This window comes from Neofelis nebulosa, chromosome 7, assembly GCF_028018385.1.
Source record: "Neofelis nebulosa isolate mNeoNeb1 chromosome 7, mNeoNeb1.pri, whole genome shotgun sequence".
NCBI classification, from domain to species: domain Eukaryota; kingdom Metazoa; phylum Chordata; class Mammalia; order Carnivora; family Felidae; genus Neofelis; species Neofelis nebulosa.
This window is the reverse complement of record NC_080788.1, coordinates 113,547,726-113,569,352: the sequence shown is the minus strand read 5'-3', so window position 1 is coordinate 113,569,352 and position 21,627 is coordinate 113,547,726. Positions and strand designations below refer to the sequence as shown.

Genomic DNA, 21,627 nt, shown 5'->3' with positions numbered 1-21,627 from the left:
ACAAACATACATATAGACAAAAACACTAGGCTAAAAATAAGATAATTTATATTCCAGTTAGTCTGACAACTAAATATCTGTCTGACCCTGGGTAAACTATTTCTTTGTCATTTGGACACCAATTTCTCCATCCATAACATGATTCCATAAAGCAATGGTTATGAAATAAGTCAAAACAGCAATTATAGTCAATGCTATCTTAGACTCAAGAAATCTCAGGATTAAACAGAGTAAAGAAATATCTATTAATTCAAGATTATATTAATAATAGCATTGCATTATTAATTCCATTTATAACAGTGAATTCTATACTAAATGATATGAACAATTAAAAGAAGAATGACTTGGAGCACCTGGGTGGCTCAGTCAGTTAAGTGTCCAACCTCAGCTCAGGTCATGAGCTCGCAGTTCATGGGTTCAAACCCCAAGTCAGGTTCTGTACTGACAGCTCAGAGCCTGGAGCCTGCTTCAGATCTGTGTCTCCCTCCCTCTCTCTCTCTCTGCCCTCCTCTACTCATGCTCTTTCTCTCAAGAATAAACATTAAAAAAAAAATTTAATAAATAAATAAAAAATAAAAGAAGAATGACTTCAAATGTATACCAAAGCCCTTAACAGAAGAACCACATTTCAAGGCTGGAAAAAACAAAGATTTCTTTAAAGTCTACGATATAAAAAATATATGGGTCTGATGATTATATACAAAATATTGTAAAAAAGATCAATTATAACAAGGTATTTATGTCATTTCCTAAAATAAATTCTGAGAGTATATACTATCAGAATGCTATAGTTCTTCATGAAGCTAATAAACCATCAGTCTTCTACAGTGATACTTGTTAATACATCATGATAAAGATTACTAAACTCCTCAACTGGAAACCTACCTAACTTTGGTTTGAAGGATTTAAGTGGGAAAAATGTCACTTTTTCAAGATTTAAACAGAAAATAATTTTAAATAATTTTTCAAATGAATTACTAAACTACTCCTAAAATAATGAATATGTTAAGACTATCAAATCTCTGGCAGACAGTAATCAGTGCCATTTACTATAAATTCCAGCCAGATCAAAGAAACATTTTCAAACCAAAATGAAAATCAAGGGCAAGAGGAAATCCCAAATCAAAATATGGAATTCCACAACTACTAGATATATTTATAACTCAAATAACTGAAAAAAATAACCCTGTTTTAAGGGATTTAATCCACACATAATTCTGAAGTAGCACACATTTTTTTTTTGTTAAAATTTACCACAGTTTATTATTTTTCTCCTCTTTTGTGTGTAGGAGTACCACTTTTAATCAGTCATTCCTAGAAATTTATGGCCCAAGCAAATTTCAAGAAGGAACTCCCATACTGTTTGTTAGGTAAAAGTAAACATATTGAACTCTTCCTACCATTTAAGCATTATAAATGCTGTAACCAAAGAAGCTAGCCAAAACTGTATCACCGATTATGTTTTCAGTTCGCTTGCCAGGGCATTTTTGTATTTTCATACATGCTATCTAGAACCTTTGAGGAATTAGTGATGAATTCTACTTTGCTAAGTGTGCAGGTTAGGCATAAGTCAACATTAACTACTCTTTGTATAAGGCAACATACTAAGCACCCTTTCGGGGGGAGGTGAGGGAGGGTAGTGAAGACAAATAGGTGTCTAAAGATCTTTTAATGCAACTGGGAAGGGAGCAAGAAGGAAAGGAAGAAGGCAAAGACATCACCATTAAGTGTGCATCTACAAAGCCCTGTGATGGGTACTTTTTTGTTTTACACTGTTCAGAGATCCTGTTGTGGATGACAGAAGCTGATTCTGGCATATTTAAACAGAAAGGAAATTAACAGCTAACCTACTGAATCTAAGAAATATGGAGAACCAGATTTGGAAAATGGTAAGGAATCACGGAAATATAAGCAGAAGAGTCTTGGCTCAGAAATACTGATTAAGATTATGCTGTGAAAACCTCTTGCACTAGTACTGGGACAGTTGGACATTAGCCCCTGGACACTTACTACCACCCCAGGAAATAATCTTTGTTTCCTGCATCACTGCATAACTCTCCAGATTCAAAGTTCCAGTAGAGTTTGTGTTGGGACAAAGCTAGGTCATGTGCTCACGCCTTGCTGCCAAGTAAGAAATGGAATGTATGTCCCGTGACTCTAACAAGGGTAGGCAGAACTCTGTCCCCACCAAAACTGATTCATCGGTGAACAAGGTTTGAAATGGAAAGAAGATTCAGATGTTGGACAGCCAACAAAATGGCAAGACTCACTGCTGTCTACCACTTTGCTTTCCTAACATCCATATGCACCACTCGTCCTTTATGTTAAAACAAAAATCTAGGGGTGCCTGGGTGGCTCAGTTGGTTAGGTGTCTGACTCTTGGTTTCGGCTCGGGTCATGATTTCATGGTTTGTGGGTTCAAGCCCCATATAGGGCTCTGTGCTGACAGTGCGGAGCCTGCTTGGGATTCTCTCTCCCTCCCTCTCTGTCCCTCCCCCGCTCACTCTCTCTCAAAAATAAATAATTTTTTTTAAATTAAAAAAAAATCTCTACATTAAAATAAATCCTCCTACAGTGTCTGGGTAACTCAGTTAGGAGTCCGACTTCAGCTCAGGTCATGGTCTTGCAGTCCATGGGTTCAAGCCCCATGTTGAGGTCTGTGCTGATAGCTCAGAGCCTGGAGCCTGCTTCAGATTCTGTGTCTCCCTTTCTCTGTCCCTCCCCCACTCGTGCTCTATCAAAAATAAATAAAAATTTTAAAAATTAAATAAAATAAATCCTCTTGCCTAAAAACAATGACCCATCATAGAATAGAAAATGTACTCATCTTCCCAAAGGGAAATGACCCAATGTCTCAATAGTCTCTGCAGTCAGCTCCAAATTGAATATTTTATTCTTTGTGATATTTTATTCCTCCTCTAGTGATGATATAATCCTATCTTTATATAATGAAACTACGGTCTAAACTGTAAAGCAAACCACCAACATAACACAATACACAATAGTGTGGAAGAAAGGGAGATTACGTGAAATACATGCCAAAATAAAGAAGTAAATACAAGACAACAGTAGTCACATCTATAATTTTTCACAAGATATTTACGATATGTGGTGCATGTGACTTTCTTTTTTCACTCCCTACTTCATCTTCCCTTTCCTTTCAGACAGTATCTTAGTTGGCCAGGGTTTGGTTTTGGGGGCCCTTCCCATATAACGATGTAGTTGTCTTCATTAACTTTTTGCAGCTTGGCAGATAAATAACTTAGGTTCCATCCATACTTCTTCCTGTCCGCATTACATAGCAACAAACTTACATGCCCCTGATAGCCAAAATCAATAACTTCTAACAACCTATTAACAACCACCAGACCCCCTTCCCCCTTGCCTCTTTGTCCAGTAGTATCTAGAGCTGCAAGTGGCCAGGTATCAACTCTCAGCTTTAATTTTAATAGAACCATCATAGCCCTATAGGAGCACTGCCCACTTGGATTCTAAAATCTTGAATGCAACAGAGCCCAGGTGTCAATGGGCAGCCCCACTTCTACTCTTGGTTCCCAGACATATGTGTTTTATCTAATTGGGAGCAAGTTTGTCTTAAAACACATGTCTGGGCAAATTAATTTATCAAAAATATTTTTAAGACATTTATACAGGGGCGCCTGGGTGGCTCAGTCAGTTAAGCGTCTGACTTCAGCTCAGGTCATGATTTCACGGTTTGTGAGTTCGAGCCCCGCATCGGGCTCTGTGCTGACAGCTCGGAGCCTGGAGCCTGCTTCTGATTCTGTGTCTCCCTCTCTCTCTGCCCCTTCCCTGCTCATGCTGTCTCTCTCTGTCTCTCAAAAATAAATGTAAAAAAAAAAAAAAAAAAAAAATTTAAAAGCAATCTTTAAAAAAAAAAGACATTTATACAGATAAAATGATACTGTTATCTCTTAGGCTTTGAAATTCCTACATTCTGAAGAATTAAAATAAATAAACTCAATATTGCCTTTAAAAAGCTACTTGTTCAGGGGCGCCTGGGTGGCGCAGTCGGTTAAGCGTCCGACTTCAGCCAGGTCACGATCTCGCAGTCCATGAGTTCGAGCCCCGCGTCAGGCTCTGGGCCGATGGCTCGGAGCCTGGAGCCTGCTTCCGATTCTGTGTCTCCCTCTCTCTCTGCCCCTCCCCCGTTCATGCTCTGTCTCTCTCTGTCCCAAAAATAAATAAAAAACGTTGAAAAAAAAAAAAATTTAAAAAAAAAAAAAAATTTAAAAAAAAAAAAAAAAAAAAAAAAGCTACTTGTTCAATTAACAACACAGGAAAAAACAGATGTTGGCAAGTATGCGGAGAAAGGAGAACCCGTGTACACTGTGGGTAGGAATACAAACTGGTGCAGCCACTGTGGAAAACAGTACAGAGGTTCCTCAAAAAGTCAAAATTCGAAATACCCTATGACCTAGCAACTGCAACACTAGGTATTAACCCAAAAGAGACAAAAATACTGAACCAAAGAGGCATATATGCTCCCTGATATTTACAGCAGCACTATCGAAAACAGCCAAACTGTGGAAACAGTCCAAATGGCCACTGACTGAAGAATGGATAAAGAAGATATGGTATACATACAATGTAATATTACTCAGCCATTAAAAAGAATCAAATCTTGCCATTTGCAACAACGCAGATAGAGCCAGAGTGTATTATGTTAAGCAAAATAAGTCAGACAGAGAAAGACAAATACCACACAATTTCACTCATTTGTGGAATCTAAGAAATAAAATAGACAAACACAGGGGAAGGGAAAGAAAAAAAAAAAGAGGGAGGCAAACCCAAAGAGACTCCTAACTACAGAGAACAAAAACTGAGGGTTGATGGAGGGAAGTGGATGGTGGGTGGGCCAAATGGGTGATGAGCATCAAGGACAGCACTAGTGATGAGCACTGGATGCCACATATAAGTGATGAATCACCAAACTCCACAACCAAAACCAATTTTACCATATATATTAACCAACTAGAATTTAAACAAAAACTTGAAATTTAAAAAAAAAAAAAAGGCTACTTGTTCAGATTCTCAAAGAATAAAAAGATACATAATCTATTTTATTTAAGCCACTATGAATATAGCATGGGCAGAGCCAGGTGGATATTTTGAGATATTCATCATTAAGATAATAGCTAATAGAAAATATTATTCAAATATTAGCAGATCTATGTAAACCAGAAATTTTTAATTTCAGTTTTTGTATTCTTACCCAATACCCGGTCCTTTTTCATAAAACTCCTCTAGTATTATATGCTAAGTAAAGTTTTATAGCAACAGAGATTCCCACTAAAGCTAATTATAAGGAAACATAAAGTTACAAGGCATAATATGTTAAATCCTAAAAGTGCTGTGAACATTTGTGTTTGTGGTGAATTGTTACATTAATGTCCCTCAATAAATCTCACTTCCTATATCTATCCTTGGTTGTCCCTTTCCTCACTGACTCTAGATATGGTCATGTGACTTGTTTTGACCAATGGAACACTAGCAAACATGAATCAATCAGAAGCTTGATTTGGGTTTGTGCATAGGACTTTCTCCTACTAATATGTACCAGTATGAGGTGAAAAAACCTGAACTGGCCTCCCTTAAAATGAAACATCACATGAAATGAGAAACCCAGGCATTCCAGTCACTCTAGCTGAGCCTGGTGCCCTGATGATCTATCAGCTACATGCAACCAGATGACTAGACTAAGTCCAGGTGAAGCCAGCATAACTGACCAGGCTACCAACAGAACTGTTATAAATAAATTGTTATTGTTTTAGATTCCTAAGTTTTGGGGTGTTTTCTTATACAACATATCTGACAGAGGATGCTACAAATATCCTGTATTACTAATATTGAATCCTGTGTTACACAAGAATGAATGGAAGGCAGACAGAACGAATGGGAACAATAAGATTGTCTTGGAAACCTCTAGAAGGGGAAGAAAACTATCCCGTGGAAAATATATTAGCACACACTTTTTAACAGTCAAGATGATTTTTGACGACAGCCTTGTTTAAACACACTTAAATCACAGAATCCAGTGGATTCAGAAGGGAACATATAAATAATGACAGTAAAACCACAACTACCTTCCTTGTAATTTAATACTTTGGTTTATGAGAAAAACATGGAAGCTTTAAGAATAAAATTACACAGTACCTTCAAAAACCACATAGCATGTTCTACCTTATGATTTAATGTTAAAAAAAGTATCTTCTTTCTCCTAGAATATTTCCCTTAGAAAACATAATTCTGCCAATATAATTATAGACAAATTTCTAAAGATGTAATTTATATAAGCAGTCATTTCTATTTATAAATGCCAAACATCTCAGTCTTTGTTCACTTAAATCAGTGTTGCCTTGCCTTTTATTTAAAAGTGGTAATTACAAGTTGCTTTCTATTAAGCCATCATTTTATCATTACGTTCTTGACAAAGCTTGGGAAAATATTTTAAAATCTTAGTACTCAATAAACATTATCAGTTTGTTTTTTTAATTAGAACATGTAACAAATGCTTGAAGTAGAAGTCTTTGTATATTCTAGTACCCAAAGATGCTATTACAATTGCCATGAAGGATCATCGATTTAAAACGGCAATGAAAGAAAACATGTCTGTAAATCTTCAATGAACTCAATAATATAAAAATTAAATTAAATGAACTCATTTAATATAAGACTGTATAAACAGGTTTTTAAAACTAGTTTTTAAATGGAGGCATTTATAATTTGGGGCCCAAAGTTAGGCTAATCTCTCAAAATCAGTTGCTCTGAATATAAACTAGTTTCGCTTCATTTTCTACATCAGAATACATACCTAAAAAGGAATATCTAGTGGGATTATTTAAATCTTTCTAATTATGCCCTTCCATTTCTATTGTGTTTTGCAATCGTTTCACATAAATAATTCTGACTTCAAAAATATCCTGCCTTGAACTTCCTATCAAGATGGCATAGTGAGTTTATATTTAGACTGACCCTATAACAGCTCCGAACACATGGTAATGACAAAAGAGAAAAGAAGAAAACTGAGGGGGGTGGGGGATGGGGATGGGAGATATTTAGCTAGCCTTAAAAAACAACAACTCAACTAAAAAATGGGCAAAAGACCTGAACAGACATTTCACCAAATAGGATATATGGATGGCAAATAAGCACATGTAAATATGTTCAACATCATTAACCAATAGAGAAATGCAAATCACAATGAGATATCAGTACATACCTACTAGAATGACTAAAATAAAAATACAATAACAAATGCTAGCAAGTATGTGGAGCAATTAGAATTCTCACACATTGTTGGGGGATGCAAAATGGCACAGCTACTCAAGAAAGCAGTTTGGCAGTTTCTTAAAAGTTAAACATACACTTACCATAGGACCCAGCAATCCCAGCAATCTAGGTATTTACCCTAGAGAAACGAAAACATATGTTCACACAAAAACCTGTACATGAATGTTTACAGCAGCTCTGCTCAAATACTCCAAAAAAAAAAAAAACAAAAAACAAAAAACAAAAACACCCAGATGTCCTAACTGTCCTTCAACTGGTGAATGGATGAACTGTGGCACATTTGTACAACAAAATACTACTCAGCAATAAAAAGGAATGAACTATTGATACATGCAACTTGGTTGAATCTCAAAAATATTATGCAGAATGAAGGAAACCAGTCTCACCTAAGGCTAAATAATGTATAATTCCACTGATACAACATTCTTAAAAAGATAAAACTACAGTGATGAAAAACAAAACAGTGGTTGCCAGAGGTTATAAGTAAAGGAAGGCATAACTAAAATGAAATAGCACATGAGAAGTTTTGGTTTCATTGGGATTATTTTATGGTCATGGAGACCTGCACCTATACATGTGTTAAAATTCATACAACTACGCCAAAAAAGGAAGGGGGATGCAATAAGTGAAGGGAATTAAGTGCACACTTATCTTGATGAGCACTGAGTAATATCTGGAATTGCTGAATCACTATCTTGCACACATGAAACTAATATTATGCTGTATGTTAACTACATTAGAATTAAAATAAAATTAGGGGGCCTGGGTGGCTCAGTTGGTTAAGTGGCCAACTTCAACTCAGGTCATGATCTCATAGTTGATGAGTTTGAGCCCTGCATCAGGCTCTGCTCAGGATATTCTCTCTTTCCCTCTCTCTCCGCCCCTCCCCAGTGCGTGTACCCATGCTCATTCTCTCTCTCCCCCAAAACAAACTTTAAAAAATAATAACTGAACTTAAAAAAAATTTAAGAATTAAATCTATATTTACATATTTTAATAATTACATAAATAGTATTTAAATATTTATATTTATTCCCCACATTGCTATCTTGTGGTCCAGAAATAAAATAAAAATGTAAAGTGGTGAGCAGAGCTAAAGCTACAAACCTATTGAGCTCCTTTGTACAGAAGAAAGCAGTAGCAGATTTTCAGTTCCTGTAGGGTAATAGGAACTAAAGTTTGCTAGCTCTAGCAAAGACCACAGCTAGACTCACTGCTTGAACTTACACTACAACCCTAGTCTCTGGAAAGAAGGATGAGGGAGGAAAAAATAAAACTACTGTCAAAATACTACTGAGACTAAGGCTTTAAAGGAATTGCAGAGAAGGAGCCCAAAAACCTGCAAAGATATTATTCCCCTCAAGTTGTTGACTTACTCCTAAACTGCATATATATATAAGGCAAAACTCTAAGAATGCCAAAAGAAAAGGACAGCTGGGAAGTTAAAGATCTGAGCTGAGATTTCAGTAACCTCACAACTGAAGAGATTACAATTTAAGGCCTGGCAATTTAAAAGGACCTTGATAAAATAACCTGGCCTTTGAGCTGAGACTTCAGAATGGCCTGGGTTTAGGACTAAAGGCCCCAACATCAAATAAGAACAAAAGTGAAATACCTCAATCCTAACAAAGCCTAAAACAAGATCACAAAAATAATTCATAAAACAGACATGTAAATATTTTACATCAAAATATCATGCCTGTTTTAAGTGTAAGCCTTCAAATACTTATGTTCCTATTGTATGGATTTAAAACAGCTAATTCATGTGAAGCCAGTTTATGTCTCATAGTACTTCAGTATTCATATAGCTGTTGCTCTGATCTAATAATAAGCTACTTTACCTTCTATCCTTTCTCTTTCCTGCTTCCTATGAATTTAGCTGGTAAAAGATTCAACTTAACATAAGCTAATTCAACCTAATGAAATCTTAGTTCAGCTGTTCTGCTAAATCATTCATTTTCCTAGTTCCAATCAGATTAGATGAAATCATTTTTATACACAAAAAGATAAAAAGATTGCCGGTCACTCTATTTACTGGAGTTCTCTTAAACCTGGTTCCCTCTCCTAAGTCCAAATGGCTATGGTTGGAAAGAACAGTATCAAGAGATAGAAAATGCACACCTGCCTGGGTATACTTCTTATGCAGAGGCCAGTATTATAGAAGCGATATCCCTCAGAAAGTTATGCAGGTGGAAAAGCAATCACTTTAGAGTCTAGGCTTAAAGGCCAACAGAGTCTCAAAAATTAATACTTGTGCTCTGCAACCTCCTCTTATATCATTCAATATATACTGACTATCAACTATACATGAATAATATTATGCCATATGGCAAATAATTGTGTAAAAGAGGGTCCCCATACTTAGGAAGTACGCGATCTAGTTGGATAATATTCATACACATGAAACACTTAAATAACAAACACAAGGTAGAATGTGATTAAATGCCAAAATGAATAGAAACCACTGAAAAGTAAGGGTTTGAAAAAAAGTCTTACAATAATTTTAGATACTCATCACATAAAAATGTTGTAGTAGTTACCCATTCATTAACCAGTAAGTTCACGTTCATCAAAGCAGACTCAGGAAGGGCACCTGGGTGGCTCAGTAGGTTAATCGTCTGACTCTTGATTTCAGCTCAGGTCATGATCTCACGATTCATATGATCAAGCCCCACACTGGGCTCTGAGCTGACAGTTAGCAGCCTGCTTAGGATTCACTCTCTCCCTCTCTCTCTCTCTGCTCCTCCCTCCCCACTCAAAATAAATAAACAATCAAAAAAAAACAAAAACAAAAACAAACTCGGGAGAAATCCCAAATACTAAGACAAACCCTATTTTTTTAGGATAACAACTCTATTTCAGACGATTTTGTGTAAGTTTATTCTTAAACTTTTTATGATGCATTTGGTAGTACAGTCAATATAAAATGGAATCCATCTCTCTGTGCACTCTTTCAAAAGAATGATTCTTTTAAAAAACAGGATGATTCATTTACTTGTTCAATAAATATTTATTAAGCATCTGCTGTATGCCAGACACTGTCATAGATGCTAGGGAGACAGAGTGATTAACAATAGAGACATTTATAAAATAGCCACTTCATTCCCCTTTTGATAAATATTTATGAATACTATATCAATCAATTTAGGAAGGAAAATGAAAATTATCACTTGGTAATATTATAGAACTTGATACAACTTAAACAAATGTGTGTACATAGATGTACATATATATTTGATATACCATATGTGTAATATACCATTCTATGTAATCTACCATATGTTCAGGATCTGCTACAGAGATTTTATTTTGTGACACAATAAATAAACACTGGGTGCTTATGCTACTACCATTTTCTGTTTTTTGTTTTCTGTTTTTAAACTAGTAACTTGTTTATCCTTCAAATTCTGAATCCACTTTTGTTCCAATATTTTAAATCTATACATTAACATTACCTGTCACAAATGAATAGACATTTTTCCAAAGAAGACACACAGATGGCCAATAGACACTATGAAAAGATGCTCAACATCACTTACCACCAGGGAAATACACACAAAACTACAATGAGATACCACCTCACACCTGTCAGAATGGCTAAAATCAACAACACAAAAAACAACAGGTGATAGCAAGGACGTGGAGAAAAGGGAACCCCTTGCATTACTGGTGGGAATGCAAGCTAGTGCGGCCACTCTGGAAAAACGGTATGGAAGTTCCTCAAAAAGTGAAAAATAGAACTACCCTATGATCCAGCAATCACACAACTAGATATTTACCCAAAGAATACAAAAACACTAACTCAAAGGGATACATGTATTCCCAATGTTTATAGCAGCATTATCTAATCTACAATAGCCAAATTATGGAAACAGTCCAAGTGTCCATCAATTCATGAATGGATAAAGAAGATGTGGTATATATCTATACACACACACACTGAAATATTACTCAGCCATAAGAATGAGACCTTGACATTTGCAATGACATGGATGGAGCTAGATAGTATTATACTAAGTGAAGTGAAATAAGTCAGTCAGAGAAAGACAAATACCATATGATTTCACTCATATGTGGAATTTAACAAACAAAACAAACAAGCAAAGGGGGGAAAAAAGAGAGGGAAGCAAACCAAACAACACATTCTTAACCACAGAGAAAAGGTGATGAGGATTAAGGAGCACACTTGTTGTGATGAGCACTAGGTGGTGTATGGAAGTGTTCAATCACTTTATTGTATACCTGAAACTAATATTACACTGTACGTTAACTAACGGGAATTGAAAAAAAAAAAAAACTATAGTGAAGAAACTGATGGTTACCAGAAGGGAAGTGGGTGGGGGTATGAGTTAAATAGATGATGGAGATTATGGAGTGCACTTGTTGTGATGAGCATCAGGTGATGAATGGAACTGTTGAATCACTATATTGTACAACTAAAACTAATAGAACACTATATTAATTATACTTACATAAAAACATTAATAAAAATATATTATCTGTCATATATTGGCTGAGAACTATCAAAACCTTTATATTGTACCATGTATGTATGATTCTATTCTTGCCATAATAATTTGCACTAGAAAATTCAACTTAGTAGGAATGAAGTCCTTACACACCTATTTTAACAGAATGAAAATGAGGTAATTAGGATCATTTCTAAAGTCTGTTGTGGCTCTGAAAGTCTGATTCCCTGACTGTATAATTTACAGTATAAGAGCAAAGCATACATAAAATCCAATCACCTAACAGGTTCTGTACTTAATTTAAAATGTCATTAGTCCCATTGTTGAATTGGCCATCCTACAGAACCTAACCTTAAGTTTATTTCTGTCCTCATCTCTACCCTTGATTACACATCCATCCTAGCATAAATCCTAAGTCCATGTGGTTTTCAAACATTAAAAACCCAGAAAGTCCAGGAAAATAAAATATCCTAAAATGTAAACTTTTAGATAAGTGGCCTAAGACTTTTAATTTGTACTAAATTATATCTAATACCATTTCACAATCAAGATGAAATAACAAGGCTTTTTAATAAAATTAAAAAGGAAGATAAAGAAGCCAAGAAATTAAAATTCATATTGAAAACCAGTAATTTAGATTAAATGAGAAATTAAATATAAACTATAAAAAAGAACCAAATGAGTTCTTAAAAGTACTCTATTTGAAATTAAAACTTTAGTGGAAGCATTTAACAATATACTGGAGATGGTAAAAGAAGGTGAATTTGAAAACCTATCAATTAAAATTATTCAACTTTGCAGAGAGAAAAGGGACTGAAGAAAAATGAATAAACCTTCAGGGACCTGAGAACCAATATGAGATGATCTAAAATATGTGTAATTGTGTTGCTAGAGGAAAAAAGAATGAGACTGGGGCAGAAGAAATATTTAAAAAATAATGGCCTAGAACTTCCCAAATATGAAGAAAAACACCAAGTTTCAAGCAGTGTAGCCAATTCCAAGAGGAATAAATACAAAGAGAACCACATCTGGGCATATCATAGTCACATTGATAAAAACCAAAGATAAAGAAAAATACTGATCGAATGCAGTCAGAGAAGGAAAAAAGAAGGAAAAAAGACTTCATGTATAAGACAAACAAGGATGACTACTAACTTCTCATTGGAGATCAGAAGGCAATACAACGGTGTCCTTTTTTTTTAAATTTTTTAGATGTTTATTTATATACATTTAATATAATGTATTAAATGGGGGCGGGGAAGAAAGACAGACAGTGAATCTGAAGCAGGCTCCAGGATCTAAACTGTCAGCAGAGCCTGAAGCGGGGCTTGAACTCACAAGCTGTGAGATCATGACCTGAACTGAAGTTGGATGCTTAACTGACTGAGCCACACAGGCGTCCCTAAAATGATGTCTTTAAAGTATGAGGGTGAGGAGGTGGGAGGGTAGAAGCACGTAAAATTTTGTATTCAGCAAAAATATTCTTCAAAAATGAGGTAGGCATTTTCAGCTAAATAAAAACTGAGAGATTCCTTGCCAGCCTATATACACAATATGAAATGCTAAAGCATGTCCTATAGGCCAAAGAGAAAGGATACCAAATGGATACTTAGACTTACAGGAAGGAACAAAGAACACCAGAAATGGTAAATAAGTTGGTAAAATACAAAGACTATGTTTTCTTTCTTCTCATTTTGCTTAAAAGTCAAATAACTATTCAAGGCAAAATACAACACTGTAAGGTGACGTTTATAACATACATAGAAGTAAAATATATAACAAAAATTACATCCAAAAAGGGGCAATAAAATGGAATCATACTGTTGTAAGGTCTTACACTGGAAGTTGGAACAAGGAAGCAGGGCGAGTCAAGTGGAAAATGAGACATCAACAGAGAGATGTAGGAAAGGTTAAATGTGAGGTAACTTTCCAAGGAAACAGAAATATTCTTGTGTTGGTGATTATGTGGAAGATATACGGATAAGTTGTCAATTGGGGCAACAGAGGTGACTGGGTCATATATGTATCTTAACATACTAGAAGCTAATCCAGGCTTCTACAGAGCAGGAGTGGGAAAACTCCAAAAAACAAGAGAAAGCTGCAAGATCTCTTGAGATGTAGGATCAGGACCTGCAAAATAGCCCTTAACCTTATTCAATTGGCCAAAGAAAGTAACACAAGGGTGAGACAAAAGGCCCTCACAATGGAAGGAGAATCCAAAAACTGTGCCCATTTTTGCAATTTACCACAGTATGTTTAATAAAGAAAGGACACAGAAAAGAGGCAGTTTACTAACAGTGAAACCAAAGAGTTGATGGTCATTGGAACATGTGAAGTACACAGGATGCAGAGAACTGTAAAATAGGTACCAAATAACCACCAAAGAAACTTAGAAGCCAAGATAATGAGAATTTCTTTAAAAGACAAGAGGGTCATGGAAATGGCATATTACGTATCCTTACTACTGAAACAATCACTATGAAAAAGCCTAAATGGGGTTGCCTAAAATGACATTAAAAAAAAAAAAAAAAAAAAAAAACTATATATTTTTAAACCTAAGTTAATATAACTTAAGGACTTCTCAAAATGCTACCAAAGTTGACTGGATGACTTATTAATACTAGCACACTTGGAAATATCTTACCTTAGCATTATTTTGTATGAATAAATTTTTCAGTGATATTTCTTCTACATTAATTCAAATTGATAACGTTTGTTTTAGAAAGGTGAGTAACTTCAAAGGATTCACTGGAAAAGATATTTCAATGCCATCTTCCTTTCAGTTACACTAAAACATTTAAAATTGGCATCAGCTGCTCATAAATAAATCAAAAATCACAAGTTAACAGCTTTATATTAACTGAATATGGTAACTTAAAAACTAGATACCTGAATAATTCAGCATTCTTTTGAAAAGTACAAACAAGGATTCCACTTTACTAAGTCTATCAAGTAGCTATCACTGAATGTGAGATTTTGAAATCCCTTTTTTAAACTCCCTCATTCAAAAACTAGGTTACCTTTAAGTTCTTTTTTTATTTTTTTAATGTTTGTTTATTTTTTGAGAGACAGAGAGAGATGCAGCATGAGCAGGGGAGGGGCAGAGAGAGACACAGAATCCAAAGCAGGCTCCAGGCTCTGAGCTGTCAGCACAGAGCCCTATGAACCACGAGATCATGACCTGAGCCAAAGTCAGAAGCTTAACTGATTGAGCCACCTAGGCACCCCTAAGTCATTTACTTCATCGAAATAAAGTTGTAGTGTAATATAATGTAGCGGGGTTAACAACATGTACAAGCCAGACCACCCAGGCTGAAATTCCAGCTCCACCAGTAATCTATGTGACATATCACTCCAATTCTCTGTGCCTTAGTTTCCACATATGTAACATTGGGAAAACAGGTCACACTATCTCATCAGCTTATTAACTTTAACTGAGTTAACATATATAAAAGTGCTCAGTACTGAGCCTGATATATAGTAAACATATGGGTTAGTGATGATGATGATGATGATTTTCTCTTGTTACATAGAAAAAGCCCTGGATTGGGGCTTATATGTCGATTCTGCCACTTGTTACATCTCTGAACAATTTACTTAACTTCTATGAGCCTCCTCCAATTCCTTACCGATAAAATGGTGGACTCTAAGCCCTCTTTCAGTATGAGAATCTCTCATTATGCTGTAACATCAAGGAGAAAATTCACAGCTACTTCTCTTTCTCATTAAATTAGGAGCTCATTTCATCTCTTTCCCCTGCTCATTCTGAAATTCTTTCTTTCTCCCATCTCATTTACTTTCATTCATTTTAATATTTAACTAATTTTCTTTAGATTCACCAGTCCCATTTTTTTTCTTGTCTCTGCTGATATCTTCCTAGGGGCTTGATACAATTAAATTCTTACTTGTCTCTACTCAGACCATTTCCTATAACCCAGTCTAGCTGTGGTTTCCACACTATGAGGGAATAAGAACACCAATAAGCACAACATTTTTACAACATTCTTCCATTTAAGTCTCATAAGCATCACTCTGTAAAAGGTTATCACACTCAGAAAGAATGTGATGTGACTCATAATATGCAAAACGAGAATATAAAACTAGGATAAACACCTCAAAATATTGTTTTAATATTTTAATTTTTAGTATTTATTCCTTACTTTCCCTATCTTACTAGAATGAGCATGAATTAGTTATTGAGAAGACTTAATTTTGAGCACCAACTCTGATACTTACTGTTTGACTTTGTACAGGATATATCACCACTCTGAACCTCAGTTTCCACATTTATAACACTGGGATAACAAAAAGGTTTGTGAGAATAAAACAACAACAACAAAAATATGTTTCATAAAATAAGGAGCTATACTTTTTTTCAACACCTTGTTGTTGCCAACACCTGTCTATGTCTGATCCATCGCATATTTATATTTTCTCCCCTTGGCCAATGTAGTAGCATAAGATTGTATCAGTTTTTACTCACTGTTCTGAATTAGTTCTCAGACTCTTTTGCTCCTTTTAGATCTTCTATGTTTGGAAAAGTAAATTCCACTGAACCAAACTAACATGGTAACCCAAAAATTTGTTGAGCATCAACTACACACCAGGAACTGTGAACCAGAAAATAATATATGGAGAAAAAGAAGAGATTTCCTAAAATGGGAGAAACATCATTAAAAGTAGCAGTCTGATGTCTGACAAATTTTTTTCCACCTACAAGAAGCTGAGAGATCTTTTTCCTCCTCTATATTTCTACTCCTTTAATTTTAACTCCTTCCCCCTTCTCTGTTAGAAAGAGGGAGAGAACATAAAGAAGAATGAGGAAAAGCTGGTTCAGATGCAAAGGCTACACCAGGGATAATGAAATAAACACAGAACTCCCATCACTTCCTGAGTAACTAAGAAACGGGAAGAAAAATAACAAAATTACTAAGCATGTATAGCTTGCCTGTTATCGTCTGGACTTCAAGTATACTGTCACAGTTAATATCTATACAATCTTGAGGAACAGGCATTCTTATTTCACTCAAAAAATATTTACTGGGCACTTATTACATGCTAGGCACTGTTTCAGTTACTAAGAATGTGTCAGTAAATAAAAAAAATAGATGAAGATCCCGGCCCTAGTGAAGCTTATTCTAACAAAGGGAAAAGACAATAAACAACTCAACATGTAAATTAAAAAATATGTTAAATGGCAATAAATGCTATAGAAAAAAAAATAGAGCAGGTAAGGGAAATTAGGAATATACAAGGGAGGAATATATGTGAAAAAGAGAGTTTGAGAAGGTGGCATTTAAGGAAGTTGGTCCTGTGGTTCCTGGGAGCCAGGAGACAACTCTGAGCAGGGAAGTGAAACATTTTACTTACTTTTGGAAGGGGATCACTTGGCTACTGTGTTAAGAAAAGACTGTAAGAGGGAGTGTAAAAGTGCAATGGAGAGACAAATTACCAGATTACTGCAGTAATCCAGGTGAGATAAAATGGTTTGGACCAGGGTAATAGCCGTGGAAATAGTAAGAAATTGATGTATTTTAAATACATTTTCATATTTTCAAAGTATGGCTTGACAAGCTTTTGATTACAAATTGGTTGTGGGAGTAAGAAAGAGAAGAAATCAATGGTGGCTCCAACTGGAAAAAATGTAGTAGACATTTACAGAGCTGAAAAATATTGTGGCAAGAGCAAGTTTTGAGCAGGAAATCAATAATTTGGATAGAGACATATTAATTTCACAATGTTAATTAGACATCCAAATGGCAATGTCAAGTAGTATATACACAAATATATATCCCCTACTTGACAGACATAGATAGACAGATATAGACATAGGAGTGTGGAATTCAAGAGAGGGGTCTTAAATGGAGATATAAATATAAATTTGGCAGTTGTCAGTATATAGTTGGTATTTAGAGCCATGGTCACAAGGGAGTGAGTGTAGACAGAGAAGAGAACCAAAGACAGATACCCTAACTTTTAAGAGACTGAGAAGAAGGAAAAATGATACAGGAAGAAAGATCTTTTAAAGTATAATTTCCTGGAAGCCAAGAAGGGATAGGCAAGAGACAATAATCAACTGTTATCAAATGTTGCTGCTAAGTCAAGGGAGATGTGTATTGAAAAATTAACTTGAGATTTGGCAATATAAAAGTTATTGGTAACTTTATTGAGAGTAGTTTCAATGCAATGATAAAAAATAACTGTACTGGATTTAAAAGGAAATAGAAAAAAATGTAATTGGACACAGTGAGCATGGACAACTCTTTCAAGTAGTTTGTTGTAAATGGAGAGCAAATAAAGTATTACCTGGTAAGGGAAGGACGGCCAAATAAAAGATGTTATAAAAATAAAACATCTTTTGTCTTTTTATGGCAGTGATGCAGTACTGAGAAAACTTTAGTGAGAGTAGAGAATTGATGAAACAATATTATTGAGGATGCATAAATAAATGAATATAATGCACAACAGAGATACTGGCTTTAGAAAAGTTGAAAGTAATAGGTGAGAATATAGAGTATAGGAATTAGAGATTTTGGTAGGTAGATGGATGTGATAAAAGGAGTCCATGCAAGTTCCCTTCTGATTGCTTCCATTTTTTTTCAGTGACTTAAGCAAAATCATCAGCTGAGGACAAGATTGGGGAAAAGATACTGTCAGGAAGTCTGATGAGAGAAAACATGAAATAAGCCATCTAAGAGAATAAAAAAATAAATGCCCTAGGAAAATATAGTATGAATGCCAGATAATATAAAGGACTCACTTGATGTTTATGACCATTAATTTAAAGTAAAACTGGGGCACCTGGGTGGCTCAGTCGGTTGAGCTTCCAACTTCGGCTCAGGTCATGATCTCGCGGTCCGTGAGTTCAAGCCCCGCGTCAGGTTCTGTGCTGACAGCTCAGAGCCTGGAGCCTGTTTCAGAGTCTGTGTCTCCCTCTCTCTCTGACCCTCCCCCTTCATGCTCTGTCTCTCTCTGTCTCAAAAATAAATAAACATTAAAAAATAAAAAAACAAAACTCATCAGCACGATTTTGCATTTTCCTCTAGACATAGAGGTCCACAGGTACAGATTGAATTTAAAAGAAAACTGAATGCCACCTGGGTTATACTTTTTCTGAGTATGACCAACTTAGAGTCAGACAAGAAAGTTAAGGGGTAAATGCCAGGGAGCTGAGAATGCATGCTACAGATAATAAAAAACCTATAAAATTTAAGTTAGATAAAAGAGGAAGTGATGACTGAAGGAACAGAGGGACAATTTAAAGATTGGATCAATAAATCAATTATTATTTCTATTTTATAAATACAACTTAAATAAACTGCCCAAATCACACAGCATTTTAGTCACACAACTAGAAAAGAATCTGAATCCAAATGTGCCTCATTCAAGTCACTCTTCCATGGTACCAACAACACCAACCTGTCTTGTAAATTTAATTTTCATTGGCATGCCAAACTCCATTGGGTTGGACCTAAGGCAAAATTACACATTAGACCATTTTTCCCAGCCCTCTTTCACCTCCCTCTTCTTCTATGGCCCAAATGCTAAGAGCCTTTCAGAGTCCAAATGCACACATGAGTCTTGTCCTCCCCAATTTGTATAAAGTTACTTGCACTTTTCCCTGCCAATGAAACCCCTTCATGAAAATCTGAAGCACTAAAAATTGCTCTCAATATGAAAATATCTATAAATGACTAAATAAACCTAACCTTCTTCATGGGTAGTCTCATTCTAACAGGGTGTCTGTTTGACCCATTTTAAACTTACTGTGAAATATATTAGGTAGAAATAGTTGAGCTGGACCAAGAATTTTTTGTTAACTTTTATTATTTCTAGCACTCTTTCCCTTAAAAAATATACCCTTTACATAATTCCACAATTCTGAATTTTATCTTCTCTCAGAGAATAAGAAAGTGATGATACTACATGTCATGGATCAGACCCAAACTTTGGTTAAAGATGTTTTATATTTAGAAACTGAAATATTATAAATTGAAGTAAATTGAAAGTAATAAATAAGTAAATTGAAAATTAATTATAGTAAGTCGGGGACTACCTGGCAAAGGAAGAACTAAATGTAACCAGTTTAAGGGCTCTTCTGTAATTATGAGTAAATAGTTAAAAAGACAAAATCTTATTTCTAATTTATGTCAAGATTATCATTTTCAAAGAACTATCAGATTAGCGTAACAGTAAGGTTTCAATCCTGAATATACACCAAAGTATCATCACTGATGACCTTAGAGGGCAGGAAGTAGAATTCTACTAGAAATACTACACATCTCTGTATTTATTTTCAGTTTGTATGTGTGGTAAATTTTATTATAATTTGTAATTATTCTTTCCACCTTCCTTCAAAAAGATAATCCTCTCCACCTGTTCCTAAGTAGCTGACAGTACTCTTATAGAGAAGTAAACATCTCTGCCCCATTGACTTTGGCTATTGATTTGCTTTGGCCAATAACATATAAACAAACATCCAACCAGAAGTTTCAAGAGCCACTGTGTATTTCTGCCAGATTTCTTTCTTTTTTTCCCTGTTATAAGAACAGCATGTCCCAAATAGAAGTTGTTCTCCAGCCTGGATCTCAGAATCATAAGACACATGGAGCAAGAGCAAAGCTACTGCCAGCCTTAGCTAACACGTAGCAAGAGCAAAACATAAACCTTTGCTGTTGTAAGCCAATGAAATACTGAAGTATTGTAATCTGTTATGCAGCCTAACTCAGCAAAAGTTAATACAGCATGTATTACTTTTATAACCAGAAAAAAATACAGTTCACTGCTTCAATCTTTAAAGACATCAGTTACTGTGATATCTCAAAAGCAAAAAATGAATGATATCCTATTCTTAAGATATCAGAGAGCTTATGAAGTAAGAAGTAGATAAACTAAAATTCCAAAAGAGAAGAGTCCTTGCTAGCTGAGTTGACAATCACCTGCTATTTCTTTCCCAGGAGCATTTAAACATTCTGGGCACTGACTGAGAATGGAGATTGATCCAGGCAGAAGGACTGGTAAAAACAGAAAGCAGCAGAGCTTTTTACAGTGGTGGACTAAAAATTAGAAAGTGCCAAATGCAAGGCTAAAAGGGATATTTGCTGAGTTCTATGGTGATGCAGGACGCTGGGAGAATGAGCTAGAATGGCAGAGTGAAATCTCCCTCAGTCTCATGGTACTTAGCAAAAAACCTGCTAGAAAAGGGAAATAACCATAAGCAGGTTTTCAATGTTTGCCTGAATTTGAAGCAGTGTGAAGCAAGAGATCAAAAGTCCAACCTCAAAACTTCCAAAGAACAGACTTTAATCTCCTGTAATCTTCTAGATGGTAAAGAAACAACCTGACAGTTTCTCAGTCAAAAACCTAGTAGCTCAAGATTGGCAAAAGAGACATGACTAACTAAATCTTACTAAAACTGCAATCCAGACTGACCCTAATTAAATTTAGTTCAATTCTTAATTAAACTGTAGTGTCAGCACCACAGCCAATTGGCTCAACAGTTGAAAAGGAAAACCATCTCTGAGAATGCAAGCTGGTGCAGCCACTCTGGAAAACAGTATGGAGGTTCCTCAAAAAACTAAAAATAGAACTAGCCTACAACCCAGCAATTGCACTACTAGACATTTATCCATGGGATACAGGCGTGCTATTTCGAAGGGACACATGCACCCCCATGTTTATAGCAGCACTATCAACAATAGCCAAAGTATGGAAAGAGCCCAAATGTCCATTGATGGATGAATGGATGAAGATGTGGTGTGTATGTATACACACACACACACACACACACACACACACACACACATATACATACAACGGAATATTACTTGGCAATCAATAAGAATCA

General features: G+C 35.5%; 1 protein-coding gene across 15 annotated transcripts in view; it reads right to left on the bottom strand.

Annotated features, from left to right (window-relative positions):
• The window catches only part of GPHN (gephyrin), a 633,256-nt gene that overhangs the window by 590,078 nt on the left and 21,551 nt on the right, over nucleotides 1–21,627 (bottom strand). The gene's annotated exons all lie outside the window — the stretch shown is intronic.